The sequence below is a fragment of the Mirounga leonina genome, unplaced genomic scaffold (genome assembly GCF_011800145.1).
Source record: "Mirounga leonina isolate KUSES-001 unplaced genomic scaffold, KU_Mleo_1.0 Mir_168, whole genome shotgun sequence".
NCBI lineage: Eukaryota > Metazoa > Chordata > Mammalia > Carnivora > Phocidae > Mirounga > Mirounga leonina.
The window spans coordinates 22,199,018-22,214,040 of NW_023270426.1; the positions used below are offsets into that span (position 1 = coordinate 22,199,018).

The following is a 15,023-nucleotide window of genomic DNA, read 5'->3' on the forward strand; positions in this document are numbered from 1 at the left end:
TGTTGCACTCCCTGCTCAGTGGGGAGCCTGCTTCTCCCTCTCCCTCTGATGCTCCCCCTGCTTGTGCTCTCTGGCTCTCTCAAATAAAATCTTCCAAAAAAAAAAAAAAAATCATCCTGGTTTTAGGGTGAGTCCTAAATCCAGTGACTGGTGTTCTTTTAAGGAGAAGACAGAACACATAGCTGGAGGAGGCAAAGGAAGATTCCTCCCCAGAACCCCTGGAGGGAATATGGCCCTGTCCACAACTTGATTCTAGCTTTCTGGCCTCTCTAGATCTGTGAGGAAAAAATTTCTATTATTTTAGAGTTATCCTGTTTGTAGTAATTTCATTACTACAGAAAATTCATGTGACATCTAAACTACAAAATCCAATTCTCAAAGAAAATAGTATCAGGTACCATAGAAAAATGTCCCAAAGAGATCTGATGAAATGTCTTAGAATCAATAAAAGCAAAGAAAGCAGTTAATCAATAAAAGGCTTGACACAAGAGAATACAATGCTCAGACTTTCAAAATAACCAACGATTTCCAAAAGCATGATTTTATTATAAATCAGAACAGCAAAATCATTTTAAGATTTTTTTAAATTTTAAGTACAATATCCCCCCCCCCCCCCCCCAGCATGGGACTCAAATTCACAACCCCAAGATCAAGAGTTGCATGCTCTACTGACTGAGCCAGCCAGGCACCCCTAAAACAGCAAAATCATTTTATATACAAATGACTGTTGCCTCCTATAGTGGTACTGACAAGTAAGAAATCATTTTGAATTTTACATCATGAGACAAGAGTGATTTAAAAAAAAAAAGGCAATTAAATACCAATTTTCAATAACGGTGGGTGATAAGTACATTCAGGAAAGTGTACCTTCATCTACCAGGCTATCAACTTGAGTTCTGCTGAAGATCAAGGTATTTCTGCATTCCATTCAGTTCCACTTATATATACATATATATGATAGCAACATACACATTTAATAGCACAGAACCTTTTTTTTTATTAACATATAATGTATTACTTGTTTCAGGGGTACAGGTCTGTGATTCATCAGTCTTATATGTAATATCCAGTGCTCATTACAACACATACCCTCCCTAATGTCCACCACCCAGTTACCCCATGCCCCCACCCAGCTCCCTTCTAGCAACCCTCAGTTTGTTTCCTAAGATTAAGAGTCTCTTATGGTTTGTCTCTCTCTCTGATTTCATCTTGTTTCATTTTTTCCTCTCTTCCCTATGATCCTCTGCCTTGTTTCTTAAATTCCACATATCAGTGAGATCATATGATAATTGTCTTTCTCGGATTGACTTATTTCACTTAGGATAATACCCTCTAGTTCCATCCATATCATTGCAAATGGCAAGATTTCAGGTTTTTTGATGGCTTAGTACAGAATCTTTTAAGTTTTAAATACCTAATAAAATTTGTAGAGAGGAGCTTTTTAAAAAAGGTAGAGGACACCAACATCAATACAATGGACAAATAACTGAGCTCTCACAATATGCCAGGAACCGGCCACCTGGGTGGCTCAGTCGGTTAAGCGACTGCCTTTGGCTCAGGTCATGATCCTGGATAGAGTCCCACATCGGGCTCCCTGCTCAGTAGGGAGTGTGTTTCTCCCTCTGACCCTCCCCCTTCTTGTGCTCTCAAATAAATAAAATCTTAAAAAAAAAAAAAAAAGGAACTATTTGCCAGGAACTATTTTAAGGGCTTTATTATTTTTCTTAAAGATTTTATTTATATATTTGAGACAGAGTGAGAGACAGCACAGAGGGAGAGGGAGAAGCAGACTTCCCACAGAGAGAAGAGCCAGACGTGGGCCTTGATCTCAGGACCCTGATGTCATGACCTGAGCTGAAGACAGACGCTTAACCGACTGAGCCACCCAGGTACCCCTTAAGGGCTTTAAATGTATGAATTCATTTATCCTTACAACAATTCTATGGATGCAGATACTTTCACTATATCCATTTCACTGACAAGAAAACCAAAAAACATTGAGAACTTTCTGGGGTGATAGAAATGTTCTGTCATGACTATGGTAGTGGTTTCATGCTTAACACACATGTCAAACTTACTGAACTGGACATTTAATTGGTGAACGTTACTGTATATAAATTATTACTGCATGTAAATTATACTTCAAAAAAACTGAAAAAATTAAAAAGAAACCATACAAATAAAGACATAACATCACTTTAATAGGTTATCTAATACCAAACTATTTTCATTATAGAGTATGTCATTTTTAAAATATACTTCTCTATCCAAAAAAGAAAAATAAAAGATCTCTTTCAACCACATTTCAAGAACCTATCCTATTCGCCCTAGTATGTTATCCAGCACATTTAGAAACGACTACATTTTCTATATAGCAATAAAAAAGAAATTAAAGTTGGACTGAAGATTAAGTCTTTTCAAAGCCAACAATTTAACAAAACAATGTAACAGTATTAAGATTCGATCTGTGCTATACTAATAAAGTTTTATCGTTTTGCAAATAAACCATCTGTGGTAAGAGCAGCATCTGCCAAGATGAACTGTCATTTTCATGTGAAAAAGTTCTACTTTCGGGGTGCCTGGGTGGCTCAGTCATTGAGCATCTGCCTTCGGCTCAGGTCATGATCCCAGGGTCCCGGGATCAAGCCCCACATCGGGCTCCCTGCTCTGCAGGAAGCCTGCTTCTCCCTCTCCCGCTCCCTCTGCTTGTGTTCCCTCTCTCGCTGTGTCTCTGTCAACTCAATAAAAAAAATCTAAAAAAAAAGAAGTTCTACTTTCAAAATGAATAGAAAGGAATGAGAAAATTCACTTTTGCCCTAAATGCTTTTTGATAAAATAGGATACAATTCACACAGAAAAATTTAAAAGAGCTACCTCAATAACTGCTAAAGCCAAAAAGAAAAACAAATCCCTATCACTAGTTTACTATGAGGAAAAAGTCAACAGGGAGCTGGGCCTCAATAAAGATGGTAAACTTTGGGGGCGCCTGGGTGGCTCAGTCGGTTAAGCGTCTGCCTTCGGCTCAGGTCATGATCTTCAGGCTCCTGGGATCGAGCCCCGCTTCGGGCTCCCTGCTTGGCGGGAGGCCTGCTTCTCCCTCTCCCACTCCCCCTGCTTGTGTTCCCTCTCTCGCTGTGTCTCTGTCAAATAAATAAATAAAATCTTTTAAAAAAAGATGGTAAACTTTGGGAAAAGAGATTTACGTTTGTAGACAATTACACTGTCTGAATCTAAGGCAATGAACCAAAGTTTAAGGCAAATAAATTTACCCCTGCTCCTTATATTTAGGTTTTCATTAGCAAGCTCTAAACATTTCATCAAAGCAAAGGAAAAGGCACCTCTTCATTCAGAAGGCACCATCTTCATTCAAACTGAACAAAGATAGCTCTATGAAGGTTCCCAAAATGCTAAATCAGTGATTCCTTCCTGATCTGAAAAACTGACAAGGCATTAATTTGTCTGAAACCCTTAACACTACACCAAACAAACAGGCTGAACAAATGTCTCAAGAGCACATAAAGTTACTTGTGATATGTTCATAGATGCTATTTTGATCAAAGAAAACACCAAGTCAATTAAATCTATTATTAAATTCATACTGACTGTGCCATTAAGTATTATAGGATAAAACAGAATTCAGGATTAGAAGTATTTTAAATTAAAGAGCTATAACACTCAAAAGTTTAGGAACTTCTTCACCTTAAAAAAAAAAACAGAAAAAAGAGTATGAAGTACACCTTGTGACAATTTTTACCCCTATGCCCGAGGACTTGTTCATCTGAGTGCACTTTAACATACTACTTGCGAGTACAATCTTCCTCCATGGTCATTACACAAAACTACAATGAACAATGGAATTAAGCCTATTTTGTAGGACTACAGTTGCCAAACTAAGATACTAGATATAGCACATATATTTCAAAGACTAAAACACACTAAATGTAAACCATTTTACCTTGAAACAACTTATTATTCCTCTCATTTAATGTATTCAGGCAAAAATTGGTTGTCCCTGTAGATTCAATCTACTGGTAAACAGCCTGGTTCATTTTGAAAAACTCTCAAAAGGGTTTCATGACCACGGTCAGTTATTTTATAACCTCCAAACATGATTTCAAGCTATTCCAATCAAAACAAAGTAATAAAGCCAGAGGGAGATGAAACCCCTGTAACTAAGTCCCCTCATCTATTGTCCTCACTAATCTCCTCAAAACTAAAATCTAACCCAAATCCCCCCCTGAACAAAATTCCTGAATTGTTTTCCACTGCCTAGAGTCCCGGACTCCAAATTTTTGATCAGGAAAAAAATTATGAATCCACCCTTTATTTTTGTATTGTATGCGTATTTCTAAACTAGAGTAGTAAATAATATACTAATATATTATACATAATAAACATACATAAAAATAATTTTAATACATAAAAACAAATTGTGGGGCACCTTGGGTGGCTCAGTCAGTTAAGCATTAGACTCTTGGTCTCAGCTCAGGTCATGATCTCAGGGTTGTGAGATCCAGCCCCGTCAGTGCAGAGTCAGCCTGGGATTCTTTCCCTCTTCCTCCCTCCCCATTTCTCCCCTCCCTCCCCCTTGGGCTCTCTCTCTCAAATAAATAAAATCTTTAAAAAGTCAAAAAAAAAATTTTTACTATTACTGCTACACACACACACACACACACACACACACACACTTTAATAGATCATCCTGTCCTTCCAAAATGTAAGCATCTCATGACACCAAAAAGCAAACCGATTAAAAAAACAGGGAGGGGACCTGAATAGACATTTTACAACACAGGCATACTGATGGCCAACAGTCATGTAACATCACTCTAACCAGGGAAATGTAAATCAAAACCACAATGAGATATCACCTCACACCTGTCAGAACGGCTAGTATCAAAAAGAAATAACAAGTGTTGGCAAGTATATAGAGAAAAGGGAACTGTTGGTGGGAAAGTAAACTTGTGCAGCTGCTATGGGAAACAGTTTAGAAGTACCTCAAAAAATGAAATACAGAAATACTGGGGTGCCTGGATAGCGCAGTCGTTAAGTGTCTGCCTGCCTTTGGCTCAGGCCATGGTCCCAGGGTCCTGGGATCGAGCCCCGCACTGGGCTCCCTGCTCAGCGGGAAGCCTGCTTCTCCCTCTCCCCCTGCTTATGTTCCCTCTCTCACTGTGTCTCTCTCTGTCCAATAAATAAATAAAATCTTTTAAAAATAAATACAGAAAAGAATACAATCCAGTAATTCCACTTATGAGTATTTACCCAAAGAAAATGAAAACACTATTCTGAAAAGATACATGCACCCCAATGCTTACTGCAGCATTATATACAGTAGCCAAGATATGGAAGCAAACTAAGCATCCATCAATGAATGAATGAATAAAGAAGATGTGTATATACAATGAGGTATTACTCAGCCATAAAAAAGAATGAGATCTTGCCATTTCCAACATGTATGGACCTAGAGGATATTACACTAAGTGAAATAAATCAGAAAGACATCCACACAATTTCACTTGTATGTGGAATCTAAGAAATGAAACAAAAACCAGAAACAGACTCAAACACAGAGAATAAAATGGTAGTTGCCAGAGGGGAGGGGAGTGGGGAGAGGGACAAATAGATGAAAGGTATTAAGAGGTACAAAATTCCAGTAATAAAATAAGTAAGTCACAGAGATGAAAAGTACACCACAGGGAATACAGTCAATAATAATGTGATAACTTTGTATGGTGACAGATGGTAACTGTACTTATTGCAGTGAGCATTTCCTAATGTATATAAATGTCAAATCACTATGTTGTACACCTGGAACTAATACAATATTATATGTCAACTATACTTATATTTACAAATTTAAAAAAAAACAAGTGCCAGTACCTCACTTCTGAGACCAGTGGCCTAAAGCACTGTTTCTCTAACTTCGTCTGGGGATGGGAGGGGTTTTGTTCAATATACAGAGTACAAAGCCACCACCCCAATCCAGCATCCATGAGAACATGGCCTGGACCTCATGTTTAATAAGCTCTTCAGGTGATAACAATGCACAGAAAGATTTAAGAACCTCCAGCATATAAACTAAATCCTAAACTCCACTGCATGGCCTACAAGTACTTTACCTACCAGTAAAATCTCCGTTCCTGCCACTGTTTCACCTCACTCTACTCTCCAGCAACACTTAAGTTACTTGAAGCCCCTAATCCACAGCTCTCAGGCTCTACACGTACCATTTTCTGTGCTTGAAGTGGTAACTCAACACCATAACCAACCACTACCCTAACCAATCCCATCCAGTTCACCAAACTTCTATGGATACTTGAGTCCAATTCTAATTTCCTATCAAACCTTGCCTAATTTTCCAAAGCACACAGTTCTCCCTCTTCTTTGCTCCTAATATACCATGAGCTTTTTAGCAATTATCTCACAGAATTAAAGTATGTCTATCTCTCAGTGGAGAGGATCCATGAAGGTAGGAACCCTGTCATTTCATCTTTGTAACGCTAAAGGCCTCACCCAATACCTGACACATAATTTAGTTTTTTAAATATATGTTGAATAAAGACATAAAGAAGAAACAATACTGTCTATTCGAAGTTAAGATTAACAAGAAGGGGCATCTCCTTAAGTGATTAAAAACTAAATAAAACATCAAAAATGGCTGCCACATCTACTTTCCACAATAACAATAACCGAAGATAATCAAATCATGAAGGAAAAGTAACAATTACTTACGAAAATATCTGAAGCACTTTACAAGTTATTTCTCACACCTAGAATAATGCTGTGAATCAGACACTTTCATATATATATAAAAACTGAAAGTGGGGCACCTGGGTGGCACAGTCAGTTGGACTCCTGGTTTCAGCTCAGGTGGTGATCTCAGGATCTGAGGATCGTGAGACCCAGCCCTGAGTGGGCCTCCACTGTGGGCAAAGAGTCTGCTTAAGCCTCTCTCTCCCTCTGCCCCTCCCTGCCCCGTGCTCGCTCACACTCTTTCTCTCAAATAAATAAATAAAAAGTATTATGAGCCTCAAGTTACTCAGCTTAACTTTAAAATTTGTAAATGATGATGCTAAAATATACTGGTGGATCTAACTGCAAATCTTTCTAATCTAAATGTTTTAAGTCTTAAGAAACCAGAACATTAAAATGAGTACTACTGGGGGCACCTGGCTGGCTCAATCAGTAGAGAATATGACTCTTGATCTCGGGGTTGTAAGTTTGAGCCCCACACTGGGAGTAGAGATTACGAAAGGAGAAAAGAAAGAAAAGAAAGAAAGAGGAAGAAAGGTAGATTAAAAAATAAAACGAGCATGGTACCTGGCTCAGTTGGCTAAGTGTTCAACACTTGGAAAGCAGCCTCAATTCTGATTCAAAAAGCCAAGGAGACCACGAGGTACCTCCCCCTATGCACATTCTCGCGCTCTCTCTCAAATAAATAAATAAATCTTAAAAAAAATATCTACATGAGGAAAGGTAACACTTTCTTTTTTTTTGAAGATTTTATTTATTTGACAAAGAGACACACAGTGAGAAAGGGAACAACAGCAGGGGTAGTGGGAGAGGGAGAAGCAGGCTCCCCGCTGAGCAGGGAGCCTGATACGGGGCTCGATCCCAGGACCCTAGGACCATGACCTGAGCCGAAGGCAGACATTTAACAACTGAGCCACCCAGGCGCCCTGGAAAGGTAAGCCTGAATGTGCTAGAAGAAGATGCCTCCCGATAGGTTCCCTTTTCCCACAAGCACTCCAGCGTCACTGGTCCACTAATGTAGCATGATTTTCCATTAAGTCAAAGTGACTTATCAGCTAAATTAGCTCTTCACACTAAATACTAGCACAATGAGTGAGTGATCCTTTTTTAATAGCACTACAATTTATGCATTATAGAGAACACACACTGTAGACAGTTAAATGTGTGCATGTAATCTCAATTTGGACAAATTTTGACTCTTCCAGACTCCTCTATTCTAGTAACCTTTCACCTCTTTTCCATTGAAAACATGCACACCCAGCACCTACCACAAACTAATGAGCAAAGTTTTAAGAAGACTAGGTTATCACTTCTTATTGCACATTAATACAAAACTATAACACTTCCATTTTTTTCATGTAAGGGGTATTATGGGTAATCCTACAACCTGTTCTTGGGTCCCTTGAAATCAGGACATTTCTCTTTTGAACAAACTTGTATAGAAACTGCTCTGGGGGGAAAAAAGAAAGAAAGAAAGAAAAGAAAGCTAGCACGTGAACAAAAAAAGCACTTAATATACTTATTTTTGTATGTGTCCTCCCCACTAGATTGAACCTTGAAAGCAAAAGATATGACTTCTCCTTTGTTTCCTCAGTGGTGAACACTAAACAAAAGTAGGACTCCAGGGGTGCCTGGGTGGCTCAGATGGTTGGGCATCTGCCTTCAGCTCAGGTCGTGATCTCCTGGTCCTAGGATAGAGCCCCATCCCCGTGTCGGGCTCCCGGATCAGCGGAGAGCCTGCTTCTCCCTCTCCCTCTGCCCCTACCCCCACTCCTGCTGTCTCCTTCTGTCTCAAACAAATAAATAAAATCTTTATTTAAAAAAAAAAAAAGGTAGAACTCCAATATCTGACCTGATGCTATCATTTCTAGCGTACTTTCCAGTTCACTATCCAAATGAATCCTCACAACCATCCTATGTGAGATAAGCAGGACAGATCACCATTCCCTCTCAGAATAGGAACAAAAAAAATCTCAGAAAGCTGAAGAAACTGGTTCAAAGCCACTGAACTAGTGATTAGAACTCTATGACTGTTACCTTTTAAGTGGATGTTCTTTCAGGTAACAATGACTACAATCATCACTGAAAACTTTGTTTAAAATTTCAGTGAAATATATGATATATTCCTAATTTATAAAACACTTAAACATTCTGTACCTGCTACTCAAAAATCAATATTCAAACACTACAATATTCCTTAGTAGAAAAAAGTTTATCTTTTGAAATTATAAGTTGTTTTTTTTTTAAAGATTTTATTTATTTATTTGACAGAGAGAGACACAGTGAGAGAGGGAACACAAGCAGGGGGAGTGGGAGAGGGAGAAGCAGGCTTCCCACTGATCAGGGAGCCCAACTTGGGGCTCAAACCCAGGACCCTGGGATCATGACCTGAGCTGAAGGCAGACGCCTAACGACTAAGCCACCCAGGCGTCCCTGAAATTATAAGTTTCAAAAGTTACTCTACAATCAACCATAATATGGTCTGCTTTTCCTATAAAAACTCTCTCATCTTATCTGATTCTAAATTTGAGTTCCTTTGCCTTTCCAAATTTTTTTTAAAGAGGCTCTTGCCTAATGTGGAGCCCAACAAAGGGCTTGAACTCACAACCCTGAGATGAAGACCTGAGCGGAGATCAGGAGTTGGACGTTTAACCAACTGAGCCACCCAGGCGTGTCCCCCAATTTTAAGGATTTTATTTTAAGTAATCTGTACACTCAAACATGGGGCTCAAACTCACAACCCCAAAATCAAGAGTCTCATGCTCCACTAACAGAGCTAGCTAGGCACCCCTGCCTTTCTGAATTTTTAATTCACTGTGACTAGTGTTTTTTTCCCAAATTAGGACCACAAAGCACCTACCCTCCCACCACCCGCTTCCCTGCCAATCAACTAAGCACCCACTGTATCAATCAATAAGTGGTTTTCACACTACTGGGTACTAATCCAAAGAAAATGAAAACACTAATTCAAAACGACAGATGCACCCCTATGTTTACTGCAGCATTATTCACAACAGCCAAGATATAAAAACTACCCAAATGTCCCATGAATGGTTAAAGATAATGTGGTACACACACACACACAATGGAGTATTACTCAGATATAAAAAAGAATGAGGGCGCCTGGGTGGCTCAGTTGGTTAAGCGACTGCCTTCGGCTCAGGTCATGATCCTGGAGTCCCGGGATTAAATCCCACATGGGGCTCCCTGCTCAGTGGGGGGTCTGCTTCTCCCTCTGACCCTCTTCCCTCTTGTGCTCTCTGTCTCTCATTCTCTCTCTCAAATAAATAAAATCTTTAAAAAAATAAAAAAAATAAAAAAGAATGAGATCTTGCCATTTGCCACAACATGGATGGATGAAGACACTATGCTAAGAGACGTAGAGAGAAATACCATATGATTTAACTTATATTCATATACTGATAGAATAAACAATAACAGATTCATAAATACAGAGGAATGGGTAAGACAGATGAAGGGGATTAAGAGGTATAAACTTCCAGGCGCCTGGGTGGCTCAGTTGGTTGAGCGACTGCCTTCGGCTCAGGTCATGATCCTGGAGTCCCTGGATCGAGTCCCGCATCGGGCTCCCTGCTCAGCAGGGAGCCTGCTTCTCCCTCTGACCCTCCTCCCTGTCATGCTCTCTATCATTCTCTCTCTCTCTCAATAAATAAGTAAAAATCCTTAAAAAAAAAAAAATTATAAAAAAAAAAGAGGTATAAACTTCCAGTTATAAGTCATGGAGATGAAAAGTACAGCAAAGGGAATGTATTAACAATACTGTAATAATGTTGTGACATATGGTAACCACAATTACTGTGGTGAGCACTGAATAATGTATAGAACTGCTGGTCACTGTGATACACACCTGAAACTAATTTAACATTGCAATGTCAAATATACTTCAACAATAAAAAAATTTTTTTAAGTTGTTTCTTTTTACTTTTCCTCTCCAAATGTATGGAACAGCAGCTTGATAAAAGCAAAAATATTTTAAGAATAAGTAAATGGCTCAGGCGGTTAAGCACCTGCCTTCAGCTCAGGTCATGATCCCAGGGTCCTGGGATCGAGCCCCACATCAGGCTCCCTGTTCAGTGGGGAGTCTGCTTCTCCCTCTGTCCCTCCCCTCTCTCATGCTCTGTCTCTCTCTCTCACTCTCTCAAATAAAATCTTAAAAAAAAAAAAAAAACGAATATAACATAATAATAAAAAAGAAGAGTAAACAGCTCAACATTTTCTGTTTTTCTATTCCTAAAAAGGACAATAATAAACTTGAGAGACATTCCTCTGAAAATTGTTTAAAATCAAAGAGATACGAATTATCATGCATCATATACAAAAGGAAAAGAAAATATACACTAGAGCGTGCCTGGGTGGTTTAGTCGGTTGAGCTTCTGCCTTTGGTTCAGGTCATGATCCCTGGATCCCGGGACAGATCTGCCATCAGGCTCTCCGCTCCGCAAGGAGCCTGCTTTTCCCTCTGCCTGCCACTCCCCTTGCTTGTGTGCTCTCCCTCCCACTCTCTCTCTCTGGCAAATAAATAATACAATCTTTAAAAAAAGAAAATACACACTATAGCTAAGTAATAATTTGGCAGAAAAGATTGGAGTATTTCCCTCTAACAGAAATCCAGTAAATTTCATTAAGTTATCCTCTAAATCCACCTCATTTTCCTCAATCTAAGACTTTTACACATCCTGATTCATCTACCTAAAACACTCTCCCCACTTCATCCTACTCATCTTCAGCTCCTACTCAAGTACCATTCTTGGAGGGGCTTTCTCCAACCTATTCAATCTAATGATCTCTGCCAGTTAAATTCTCTCGAGGCATAACATTCCTTGGCTCCAAAACATTCATCGTAAGTTTTATTATATACTTCTTTCTATGTTTAATGTCTTATTCTCCCAAGACAGCATAAGCTCCATGAAGTCTGCTGGTGTTTTTGTTTAAAAAAACAAAAAACAGCTTTATTAAGATATAATTTTACATACCACAAAATTCACTCTTTTCAAGTGTACAATTCAATGATGCCTACTAAATTTACAAAGTTATACAACTGTCACCAAGTGACTGCTTGTTAAGTTTGGAATTTAGGAGATAAATATTTGGTGAATGAATAAATGAATCTGATAATGAGTTACTCTTGTAATCCCATTACTACTACTATGTATTCGGGGTACCACATGATTTTGTGGCAAAATTGCCTTATTCCATTCGATTCCAAATATCCTGCCTTATTTCCATTTCCAATCAAAGTCAGCTCTTCTACAAGGCCCCACATTGAACCTATTCACATATTAGCTTACTGCCTCGCTTGGGCAACAGTGACTCAGGTAAAGTTCATGTGTGCATACTACAATTCCTTTTTCTCTACCAAGTAATCTCCTCCTCTGCCCCTAGCCATGTTAATAAAACACTCAATAAAACAAAGGAAAGTTTAGAAGCGGTAATGTTACTCACTGGTGAAGACAGGGCCTTTATTTAATGGATGTACCTTTGTAATATTGAAGTGATGGAAGTAAGTTCTTGGTACTGACATACATCTAGTTGGGTTCTAAATATAGAGTGACCTACCATATAATTGGAAACCTTTTTCAGATATCATCAGTCCCTCTGTTGTTTATCCATGTATAAAACAGAAATTTTCTAGTTCTATTTTTTAAATAGTTTTTTAAATAGCTCACTTTTGGAACAGCTTTTCAGATAAAAGATTTAATTCATGTATAAAATAACTTTAAAAAGCTATTGTGGTGCAGCCATTAAGCGTCTGCTTTCAGCTCAGGTCATGATCCCAGGTCCTGGGATCGAGCCCTCATTGGGCTCCCTGCTCTGCGGGAAGCCTGCTTCTCCCTCTTCTACTCCCCCTGTTTGTGTTCCCTCTCTTGCTGTGTCTCTCTCTGTCAAATAAATAAATAAAATCTTAAAGAAAAAGAAAAATATTTTAAAAATTAAATTAAAATTTTAATATTAAAAATATTTAAATTTTTTTTTTAAGTAACAACAAAGAGGGGCGCCTGGGTGGCTCAGTCGTTAAGCGTCTGCCTTCGGCTCGGGTCATGATCCCAGGGTCCTTGGATAGAGCCCCGCATTGGTCTCCCTGCTCAGCGGCAAGCCTGCTTCTTCCTCTCCCACTCCCCCTGCTGGTGTTCCCTCTCTCACTGTGTCTCTGTCAAATGTCTTTAAAAAATAAATAAATAAAACAAAGAAACAAAAAAAAATCCAAAAATGAGCAAAGGACGTGAACAGACATTTCTCCAAAGATACACAAATGAAAAGACGTTCAACATCTTCATCTCTTTTTTTTTTTTTTTTTAAGATTTTTATCTAGTTTTTGACAGAGAGACACAGTGAGAGAGGGAACACAAGCAGAGGGAGTGGGAGAGGGAGAAGCAGGCTTCCCGCCGAGCAGGGAGCCCGATGCAGGGCTCCATCCCAGGACCCTGGGATCATGACCCGAGCCGAAGGCAGACACTTAACGACTGAGCCACCCAGGCGCCCCTAACATCTTTATCTCTTAAGGAAATGAAAAGCAAAACCACGATGAAATACCAGCTCACCCCCATTAAGATGGCTACTATCAAACAAATCAACCAACCAACCAACCACAAAAAAAAAAAAAAAAAAGTAACAACTGTTAGGAGAGGATGTGGAGAAAATGGAACCCTTGTGCTTTGCTAACAGGAATGCAAAATGGTGCAGCAGCCCTGGAAAACAGTTTGGATGTTCCCCAAAAAGTTAAACATAGAATTACCATATGATGCAGCAGTTCCACTGCTAGATACATACTCAAAAGAATGAAAAGCAGGGACTCAAACAGACATTTGTACAGAAACATTCACAGCAGCGTTATTAACAACAGGCAAAACACGTGTTAAAATTAAGAGACAACAGGGGGCACCTGGCTGGCTCAGTCAGTAGAACATGTAACTCCTGACCTTGGGGTGTGAGTTCAAGCCCCACATTGAGCATGGAGCCTACTTAAAAAAAAAAAGAAAAAAAAGAGAGAGAAACAGACAATGGGTCCAAAATGGAGTCACCCAGGCTAAACCTCAATCACCAAACTAAAACTTATTATCTACCTAACTGCCTCCCCCAAGAATGTAATCTTAACCAGTCAGTCTGGAATTTCCTGGTCAGCACTAGTGAGGTAAACTGCCTGATAAGACTCAGGCTGTCCACCAAAGTATGGTGACCTGCCTGAAACAACCCACTCTTTGCTAGTAACTTCCTTGTCCCGCCTCCTTCTGCCTATAAAAGCCTTCCATTTTGTAAGCTCCTCAGAGCTCCTTTCGATCTGCTGGATGGGATGCCGCCTGATTCATGAATAGTTGAATAAAGCCAGTAAGACTGTTAAATTCAATTGAATTCCGTTTTTTTAACAGGGAGAAACAATCCAAATGTCCATCAACAGATGAATAAACAAAATGTTGCATACACATACAATGGAATTCAGCCTTAAAAAGGATGTAAATTCTAATAACACAGATGAACCATGAAAACATGCTAAATGAAATAAGCCAAACACAAAAGGACAAACACATTCCACCTACTTGAGGTACCAAGAATAGGCAAATTTATAGACAGAAGTAGAATAAAGGTTACCAGGGGTTAAGGGTAAAAGGGAATGAGGAATTACTGTCTACAGAGTCTCTGTTTGGGATGATAAAAAAAAGTTCCTTAAATATTAGATAGTGGTAATGGTTGCACAACACTGTAACTGTACTTAATGCCATAACTTGTTCATTTAAAAATGGTTAAAATCGTAAATTTTGTTATTATTTAACCACAATTTTTTCAAGCATAGCTACAGTAATTTCTACTATTATAACCTCCAATATTAGTGTACAATGAAGAAGCCATGCACAGATGAGAGACTATTCATAAACAATAATAAAAATAGCTGTCATTTTACTGGTGAGGGAGAAGTGACAAGTCACTATGCATTCATTTCAGCCATTTTCTGTCCTAAAACAATGGCATTCTAATAAAAAACATACTGTAACATTTACTTCATTCAGTGAAGAATTTTATGACACTGTGATATGCCTTTCTACATCTTTCTAAGGACTTAAGTTGTGTCAAATATCCCTACTTGGTGACACAACTAAACTGGAGAAAATACTGCCCTAATTTTAAAAGCAGCATAGATTAATAAAGGAGGAGCTCCCAATGGAGACACAAACAGAGCCTGTCCAATTTCATCAAGTAATTAGTAAATGCACAGTACGCACGAGAAACCCAGGCCAACAAGTATGGCTACTGTA

The 15,023-nt window shown here is 38.9% G+C and overlaps 1 protein-coding gene across 6 annotated transcripts in view; it reads right to left on the reverse strand.

Annotated features, from left to right (window-relative positions):
• FAM13B (family with sequence similarity 13 member B) overlaps positions 1–15,023 on the reverse strand; it is an 80,313-nt gene that overhangs the window by 64,065 nt on the left and 1,225 nt on the right. The gene's annotated exons all lie outside the window — the stretch shown is intronic.